Consider the following 10,606-nt stretch of genomic DNA (forward strand, 5'->3'; position numbering starts at 1 on the left):
TTCATTGTGTTGCTGCTGTCTGAGTGGTGTGGGTCCTTGGGTAGCTTCAGTCTGCTCTCTGACGTCATAGAAGGTCGGCTAGTTTCCCTGGTCCAATCCCTGTTTTTTTCAATAGGAACGTGTTCGGGGGATTTTCACCCTACGTTAGTGATGGAGGGTAAAATATTTGTTGAATATGATATACGTTGTCAATGATGCAGGGAGACTGTTAGTGATGGTGTTACTAATTGTACGTTAGTGTTCTAGGGTTAAGGTTAGATTTAAAACGTTCCTTTTTGATAAAGGTTAGGCTTGAACCATCCCGTAGTTATGCTGATAGGACAGACTGCTGGGGGAACTCCCATCATGCACTGAGCACTTCTCCCCTTCTTTCTGTCTCTCTGGCCCACATTTATTTATTTAACTATATGTCACTAACTTTGTGTTTTTTCCCTCACATAGTCTCTTCCTCTCTCTGCAGGTAACTCCTCCTCTCAGTCCAACCTGTCGAGGCAGATGTTTGTCCACATTGAATCCAGCTCTACAGGGTTCTTCTAACCCAACTCAAAAAAATTAGGATAGCATGGATAATGCAACGATGAGAAGGACCATCCAGACTGTTACCAGCAACAAGTCCAAAAGCCAGGGTCTGTCATGGTATGGGGTTGTGTCAGTGCCCTTGTTAAAGGTTACTTACACTACTGGTCTGGCACCATTAATGCTGTAGGGTTCTTAGAAATTTTGGAGCAGCATCTGCTCCTTTCAAGACGACATCTTTCCCAGGGACGTCCATGCATATTGTAAAAAGACAATGCAAAACCATTTCTCTCTCCACAATCACCAAAGGGTTAGCTCATTGTGGGAACTGCTGTGTTCTCTATCATTTGAAGGTCCTTTAACGACCCTCCATGTCCAGTGTCTTGAGATAATGTATATTATGATTGGACCTATACAATCAAAGTGGATTTCAATGTGGGCGTTGTGACAATGTTTTGTGTTGACGATAGGCTAACGGTCCCGATCAACTCAGCCAAGTTACGCGGGGTTCACACCGGACGCGGAAGCGCCCCGGAGCACCGCGCAGCGCAATTCGGAGCGCTTCTGTAGGTGTTCGGGGGTAAATGAAACACCAGCTAGCTGAGGAGCTAACAGTGACATTGTGTAAATACGGATGAAGCTGCATGGTTAGAGACTAAATGGGTGTATATGGTGTCATGTGAGAGAAAGCCACTCCCTAAACTTCTACATCTGGTTTGATGGGATTTTATTCAGGCACAGTTTGAAAACCATTTCCTGCTCTGGATGCAAATTGGCGGAAACTAATAACATCAGATTATTAAATTGGTTGATCTTATTTTAACAGCATTCAAACACCAAATCCAGAATGCAATCCAAGGTCTCAGTGTGGAATTAGATGGCTTGATATATTATTGCGTTATCGACTTTTATCAATAACTCTTATTGACAGTTGTTATTGACTTTTGGCAACAACCTGCTCTAATCAGAAATGATGCCTCATCCCACATGTTTGCATTCACAGCCACATTGTTGGTAGTGATGTGCCCAGTTTGAGTTGTTGGCTGCAACACAAGAGGGGTGACGGATAGTATTTACACAACTCTGTTATGTTATACATGTAGTGTTTCATCTGTTTTAGGCCAGAACCTAATTTGAAAATCATAGTTGGTCAGTTAACTGCTTAAGCCCTAAGTGAAACACTGTAAATATCTGGCTCCTCACTTGCAGGGTTGTTTTTGCTCTGAATGCACCGAATCACTAACAGAGTACATGTCTTTCTTTATTCTTTCAGATGGCTGCAATCAGAAAGAAACTAGTGATAGTTGGTGATGGAGCCTGCGGCAAAACCTGTTCCCTCATAGTGTTCAGCAAAGAACAGTTCCCTGAGGTCTATGTGCCCACTGTGTTTGAAAACTATGTGGCAGATATTGAGGTGGATGGTAAACAGGTAAGCTGTTTATTATAATGTCACACTTTGATGCTCCGTTCTTTTTGTCAGGAGTCAATTAACACAATAGGGGGTGTAGACTGAGCCCCTGACCCTGAAGGTTTGTTTTACAATATAACCTGAGCAGCACTTGGTTTTTAAGGGTGATACTGATATTCATATTGGAAAGTAAAAAAAAAGATAACAATATATAATATGTTAGTAATGTGTTTTAAACTAATGCTCTTCTCTAATGCGATTTTTTGTTGCTGTGATATTGTGATTATAAGTTAGTTGAAAGTTAATGTTAGTTATGTCATGCTCTTCACAGTCTCTTTGGGTAGTGGTCAAAAGTTTGGGGTGACAGTTGAATGCCGTTCGGGTTCACCACATATATCCAGAATAAACAGGACGGGAGGCTGATGATTCCAGAAATAGACAATGTATTCAAGTCTGACACATGATTAAAAAAGACTGATCAAACAGCACAGGATCATGTGTAAAGTATGGAGTACTGCCATGTACTTGATATAAATAACAGATTAAAAAGAGAGAATTTAAAGACTCAAGACCCAATTTAACTAAGCAAAATTAGCATGCGTAGATGAGTACAGCACACTCTAAGAACACTTTGTGATTGCACCAGTGGTGCGATATTATACATTCAATCTATCAATCAAATTACATTTGTATAGCCCATATTCACAGATCACAATTTGTCTCATAAGACTTTAACAAGGTTTGGCATCCTCTGCCCTTAACCCTCAACAAGAGTAAGGAAAAGCTACTTAAAAAACAGGGTAAAAAGAATGTAGAAACCTCAGAGCGGGCCGCATGTGGGCGGGGTCCCTCTCCTAGGACGGAAAGAAGTGCAATAGATGACACGTGTAATGGAGAACATCAGAAGGATAAGGGTATTTGCAGCATTGATTAGAATAAACACTTTGTAGCATAATTTAAGGTCAATGAATTGATTTTCAGTAATGGTTGAGTATCTGAGCAGACATATTGTATACCAAGCAGTCTTGTTTTAATCATAGTTCATTGTCAGCAGCCTACATGATCATGATCCACCATAAAGATCGGATGCCACTATAGTCCACAGTCATTGTCCACTGCCGACATCAGGATCCACCATCAGCTGCCACCTCAATCATGGTCCACCACCATTATCAGATGCCAACACGATACAGTTATAAGTGAGAGACATCAAAATGGGTTCTACATGCACATGTTCCTGAGCAGAGGTCTTATCAGGTACAGGAAAACAGCAGTGAGGGCTTTAAACTGAGACTGTAGCATAATTCTAGAATTGAGGGTTTGGGGTTAGGGTTAAAGTGATACAATAACAAACTGACGTCAGTAAAACCATCTACACAATATCTAAGGTTTCATAATAAGAGATAGGAAAAGATGGAGTTTTTGTTCTGAACTTAACACCTAAGGAATTGTATGTTATTTTTTTTACTTTTGTAGAAGGGGTCACCAGTTATTCAATTTTATGGATTTGGCTTCAATGTTGTTTACCCCTGAGACTCCAAAAGTGTTTTGTTGACTCAAACACAGTTCATTGGCATAGTGACTGGTGATCCTACTTTTGACTCTGATCATTCTGATAACTGCTCTTATGACATGACTGAAGCAGAGAGCTGTGTCCAGACCTTCAAGAGAATCTAGACATTTCTGTGAAATGCAATACAACAGGAATGTGTGAAAGCACTGGCCACGCTCCCCATAGATAAGGAGCTAGTGAACCTGCATGAATTTTAAAGTGTGGGTAATATATCACTGCATGTAAGAGATTAGCCCATTTTAAGTAAAAACGAGTAATACAATTTAAAGGTTCAGTGTGTAGTATTTAGTGACATCTAGTGGTGGAGTTGCATGTTGCAGCTGGATACCCCTCACCTCACACTCCCCTTCCAAACATGAAAGAGAACCTGTCTTGGCCTTCAGTGTCCTAAAAACTCAACAGGTGTATAATATGTCCAGTTTGGACAACTGTAAAAAAACATGGCGCCTCCATAGAGAGGACACGCTCAGGATGTAAAGATAAAGTATTGAAATGTAAGGGTCCTATTATAGCATAAAGAAAACAACCATTTGTACAATATAGGTAAAACGCACAAATGAAAACATCACTAAGATTATTTTATATTAACTTTCAGCCAATAGATCCCTTTCAACTAAATCTTACACACAGGACCTTCAAATAGAGATTAAATTGTGTCCATATCAGTCATTGTAGAGCATGTGGAAACTGCTGCACTTCTGTCCGTCCTAGGAGAGGACCTCTGTTAATATTTTTGGGGGGTATTTTTCCTTATTATATATTTGTGAATATGGGCTATACATATAAAATTGGATTGATTAAAAAACGTAAAATAAACCTCATCTGTCATCAAACTAATTGCTAAAAGAAGATTATATACAGCATGTCATTCAAATCTAAAACTCACAGGAAGGAGTTAAAAAAAACCCTGCTTCAACGGTTTTTCAAACATTTCAAACCGAAATAAGGTTTGATGATCACAGGCGGAACCGATCAGATAACTATAGAGTGTGAGGGACCATAAGGGGAACGTCACTCTTCTTCACTTCTACAGGGTTGTAGCGACTGAGACTTGCAAACCTGCAGAGGAGACACAGAGAAAGAGCGTCACACAAACAGCATCTGAGCCAGTTACATTATCAACAGACTCAGTCTAGAAATCCATGTTTTATATACAACATTCAAACTGTTAATTGGTTTCAAAACTGAGGCTCATCACTGTGTAGCTTAAGTGCAGCGTGGCCGCAGCAGCTGCGGACGCAAATTGTTTGTTGCGGTAAGTTTGCTGAAAGTAACTTTAATGTTAACAGAGATCACGCAGAAAACGTTCCGCAAATATTAACCTTTATTCTGTCCATAGAGCCAGCGTACAGCTGTGTGTGTGTGCGTGTGGGTGAGACGGTATCAGCGTTGGCATAAATGCACACTGTAATCTTCAGTCATAAGAATAATACTTGTAAGTAATGCGCCGGAACAATTACCAGAGTTTTCACTATTGTGTCCACGACATTAAGTTAAGTTGTCTTTTCCTGTTTTAGTAATTGTCGTCAGGACAATAAGGATAGGCGTGGGTCCCTGCCTTATTTTAATAAATTAAAGGTATGACATTATGATCTGTTTTGTTTGGTAAATGTTTTTAAACATTTTGCTAAACTGGTTTAAATTGTGTGACCTAAATAAAACATGTTTGTTTTTTAGGGATGCCTCCAGCAGAATATTTACGGTCACTGTTTTTTCCCACATTTAGATTTCATATAGTTTATTTGGCCTTGTTTTTAGACCTAGTTTCTAGCTGATTAATTGGTTTCTTTGTTTTGTTTTATTTTATTTGGTTCTATGGCAATGTGCAATGTGGTCAACTGGTACTGTGCATCCGGCTTTAAGGACTTGAATATTGATGAGTTATTTGCTCCAAAAACTATAGGCCCTCTTCTGCCCTTTTATTTTTTATATCACTTGCAGTGATTCTTAAAGTGTGCTGTGTTTTGTTTTAATGCATAATATTTTATCGTTGTAAAATTGGGTCTGGAGCCTTTAATTTCTCTCTTTTACTCTCTAATTGTATCAAGTCCAGGCCAGTACTTCAACCTTTGCCCTGTCACTGTGCTGTTTGATCAGTCTTCTAAATCATTTGCACGAATTAAATAAATTGCATATTTCTGATATCAGCCTCCCGTCCTGTTTTATTCTGGATATGTGTTGAACCAAATTGACTTTCAGTGTCACTCTAAGTGCTTTCTCATCACTACACTAATAGAACAGAACTTTATTAACTCAAATGCATAAACCAACAAGAAACAAAATGAAACAAACAATCAACAGAATACAAATTAACATATGAAATAGAACACTTTAGATAAGATCACACAGGGACAGGGCTGGGACTTATCACTGCAACGAGAACCAAAGGAAAAGGCTATGGATTAATAAACTAACCACCCATGACACTGCAAACCAATAAAATGGGTTTTGAAGAAAACGCCACCACTAGGGATTGGGTTGTCGCCTCAGGCCCCCAGCACCTGACCAACAATAAAAAGATAACAAAAACATGGCGTTTTAGCAACCTCTCACCTTCCCAGCTTTCCCTCACGCTACATTCTGGCGCTGTTGGCATGGTATCACATTTGAAGGGGCAGAGACGTGTTTTAGTTTTTTTTCTGTTATATTCTTAACTATTTATTAATGGGCGTCTTCTCTGTGGTTTGAGTGTTGTATATAAAGCCAGAACAACACCTAGTCAGCATGGAGGAGGAGATTCAGCAGCTCAGGGAGCTTGTGTTACAGCTTAAGGAAGATAACGAACAACTTAGGCAGGCACGTGCTACATATCTGTTGGACCCCGGTGGGGCTATTTTCTTTCCCTCTGCTGCAGCTAGTCAGGCCCCGACTGCAAGTATAGCCACTGCTGTCACAGAGAGACTGGTTATGGTTCCCAGAGACCGTAAGTGTCCCATGTTTAATGGCAGGGCAGGCATAGGAATAGCTGAGTGGATAGAAGAGATACAGGCATGTGTGCATGCTCGCTATCTTTTTGCTGTTGACCAGTCCCTTTTTATGTTTGATCATTTGGGGGGAGAGGCCAAGGAGGAGATTAAGTTTCACCCTACTTTGGAGCGGTGAAACCCAGTCCAGGTTCTTTCCATCTTAAAGGAGCTATATGGTTGTGCTCAATCGTATGTGACCTTACAGCAGGCTTTCTTTTCTCTGCACCAACTCGAAGGAGAGATGTTGCAAGAGTTTTCCATAGCTCTCATGGCTTGAATGGCACGGGTTAAGCATTGTGCACCTGATGGGATGCCTTATTCAGATGGCCTCGTCAGGGATCAGTTTGTGGAGCATGTTCTTGACAGCTCTCTTCACCGGGACCTCAAGCAACTGGTCAGATGCCAGCCTACTGTCATCTTGTTGGAGCTTCGTGGTGAGGCAATTAGGGGGGAGAGGGAAGGTCTTCCAAGAGGTGATAGGGGGCATAGCTCCTCCTTGCCATCAGCCTATGATCTCCAATATAGAGTGCAGGATCGCTTTCAACCCACCACTCATGTTACTCCACTGGGGCCAGGTTTAAGTGAGTTGATGGACCTTATGAAGTGTCAACAGGAGCAGTTTAACCAGCTCAGCAAGACGATAGCCTCTCTGCAGGCCCCTTGCCCCCAAGGTCAGACTTTTCGTGGTGGTCCTTTAATCTGTAGAAGGTGCGAGCAGCCTTGACATTTTGCTCGGGCGTGTGATGGATATGCGGCTCCGTTTCAACGCTGTGCTAATTCAGCTGCTGTGTCAAACCCACGCCCCACCGCACCATCCCACTTCTCCTGCCAATCGGAAAACTGAAGCCCACTGAGCTGCACAGTTGGGGAGTCTACAGGCTCACAGGAGGGTGTAACCGCTGACTCAATTGCTGTTTGTCCAAACATTAATTTCTTGCTTGGAGGAGTCGCTACTCTATGCTTGGTGGAAACTGGCTCATGGTGTCCACAGTTACTGAAAGCTTCTTTCTGGAGCAGTTTGCACCTTGGGGCCACGATGGCCTTCGGTCTTGTCACTGGCTACAGCTGCGAGCAACGAATGGTCTAGCAATTCCATATGTAGGCTACTTGGAGCTTGATGTGGAGCTATGTGGCAAGGTGATGCCCCGTTGTGGGATTCTTGTTGTCAAAAAAAAAACCTGGTCTTGTGTCTTCTGATGAAACTGGTTGCTAGTGTAATGGGAAAATCTATTGTTGGAGACTATGTCTAGACATTTGTCTAAGATTGCGCCTCTGTTTTTCTATGCTGCTATTGTGCTGATCAGATGATCTGCCTGCCCCACGTGTGCAGCACATGTGTCTTCTGAAGTTCCTCCTACTGTTTTGCGGAACTCGGGGGGGCTTCTTAACTGGCACTTCTTTAGAGGCTCTTTGCACTCTCAAGCAGATAGCCTTGCTCTCCGTTTGACTTTTGTCCGAAGCTCCCATACAGTTGCCCCCTCAGTGTCAGATAGGTTAGAGTCACTAGATCTGTCTGAATTGACTGAGCATGAGCAAGCCAGTGTAAACTCTGATTGTCATGTTCTGTCAGTTTAGATTGTGTATTTCTGCCTCTGTGTTTTCTGTTTCCTGTTTTATTTTGTAGTCTCTGTTCCTTGTGGGTTGTTTCTGTCTTCACTTCCTGTCTTGGTGATTGTCTCTCTAACTCCTCATGTGTTGCACCTGTGGCCAATTACCCCTGCCTTCCCTGTGTGTATTTAAGCCTCTGTCCTTCCCCTTGTCCGCTGTCGGGTTGTCTGTTTTTCAAGCTTTGTTCCATGTTGCGGTTCTCGCTGTGTGCCATGTTGCTGTTTTTCTTGCTGTGTTTTTTGGTCCTGTCCTACGTTCCTGCCATGTCCTGTTCTCCTGAGTCTACTGTAAGCTTCCTTGTGTTTTTGTCCTCTTGTTCTAGTTCATGATTTTCAGTGTTTCAATTCCTTTAGTGTTTGTTTTGTGTTTGTAGTTAAAGCCTCTTTTACATTAAATTCTCTTTTGTTAAATATCTCTGCTCCTGGGTCCATTTAACTTCACACAACCCTGACACTGATATGCAAGTATCAGTCCGTCTTTTCAACCCATGAAGGCAACTTGGGCTGCACCAACCTCCTCTCCCATGACATACCTCTGCTCTATGAGGTCCCTGTCTCGCAGAGGTACCGGCATATCCCCCCCTCAGAGTACGAAGCAGTGAAGGTTCAAATTAATCAGCTGCTGGAGTCCCGGGTCATTAGGGAGAGCTGTAGTCCATATGCATCACCTAAAGTATTGGTAGGTAAAAAGGATAGGAACCTGCGGTTGTGCGTGGACTATCACCTCCTTAACAGTAAGACCAGAAAGGATGCATTCCCTCTGCCTTGCATCGAGGAGAGCTTTGATGCACTCTCTGGGGCTTGCTGGTTTTCTACCATCGATCTGGCCTGTGGTTACAACCATGTTCCCATGGCAGAACAGGACCGACCCAAACTGCATTCTGTACACCTTTTGGCCTTTCCGAGTTCAAACGCATGCCTTTTGGCTTGTTTAATGCTTGTTTGATGCAGCGGATGTTTGGTAACGAGCAGGTTCAGTCCTTGCTACTTTATCTTAAGGATATTACATCTTCAGAGGCTGGAAAAAGGCCAAACTTTGGGGGCTGCATGGACACCTCAGTGTGAGGTGAGCTTTGAGGCCTCGAAGTCAAAGTTGGTCTCGTCCCCCTTCCATATATATGCCGACTGGCAACAATTGTCCAAGCCGCTCATGGCGATTTTGCGCCAATTGGACCGCCTAGTGGAGAAAAATGGGGTTCTTCTCCGCCAAGTCTTCCGCTCAAAGTGGGGATAGGAGTCTCTCCAGTTAATCTTGCCTGCCTCAAGCATCAGGAATAACCGCAGCCTTGAGAGGATGGTGAAGCAACGGCCATTCAAGAATTTGGGGGAGATTCACAAGGAGTGGACTGAGGCTGGAGTCAGTGCATCAAGAGCCACCACGCACAGACGTATCCAGGACATGGGCTACAACTGTCGTATTCCTCGTGTCAGGCCACTCCTGAACCAGAGACAACATCAGGAGCATCTTACCTGGGCTATCACAGTGCTTGATTGGCGAGCAAACTCACCTGACCTGAATCCCATAGAGAATCTATGGGGTATTGTCAAGAGGAAGATGAGCGACACCAGACCCAACAATGCAGATGAGCTGAAGGCCACTATCAAAGCAACCTGGGCTTCCATAACACCTCAGCAGTGCAACAGGCTGATCGCCTCCATGCCACGCCGCATTGATGCAGTAATTCATGCAAAAGGAGCCCCGACCAGGTATTGAGTGCATATATATATATATATATATATATATATATATATATATATATATATATGAACATACTTTTCAGTGGGCTGACATTTCTGTATTAAAAATCCTTTGTTTTATTGGTCTTATGTAATATTCAAATTTTCTAGGATACTGAATTTTGGGTTTTCATTAACTGTAAGTCATAAACATCAAAATTAAAATAAACTTTTGAAACATTTCACCCTGTGTGTAATTAATCTATATTATATAAGAGTTTCACTTTTTGATTTGAAATATCAAAATAAAAGGAACTTTTCCATGATATTCTAATTTATTGAGATACACCTGTATATCATATCTATACAATAGCACATTAAAAAATATTGGTGGAACAAGCTCAACCAGCACTTGAACCTTGTTCCGCTGTCAGACATTAACGTGTGTCATGCTCTGACTGCAGGGTGGTGGATGCATTTCTTTCTTACTTATAGAATCATACACAACTTATGGCTCTAATCAACCTTTATCAGATGTGGAGTTTCAGAGATCTATAATGTACTGAGACACCCATTGGAACAATAACATGTAGGTCATTAAAATAAAACAGTTTCTTTTTTTAATCGATCTAAAGACTGGTCTGGAGTTTGGTATGGAGCCTGCTTCGCCTCTAGCTCCACATTTCTCAGGAAATCACCAGTTACATTACATTACATGTCATTTAGCTGACGCTTTTTGTCCAAAGCGACTTACATTTTTAGTACACTCAACATTTATGAGGGGCAATTTAGGGGTTCAGTATCTTGCCAAGGACACTTCGGCATGCAGATGTGGAAGAGTGGGGATTGAACCGGCAAC

This window comes from Pleuronectes platessa, chromosome 6, assembly GCF_947347685.1.
Source record: "Pleuronectes platessa chromosome 6, fPlePla1.1, whole genome shotgun sequence".
In the NCBI taxonomy this organism is placed as follows: Eukaryota; Metazoa; Chordata; class Actinopteri; order Pleuronectiformes; family Pleuronectidae; genus Pleuronectes; species Pleuronectes platessa.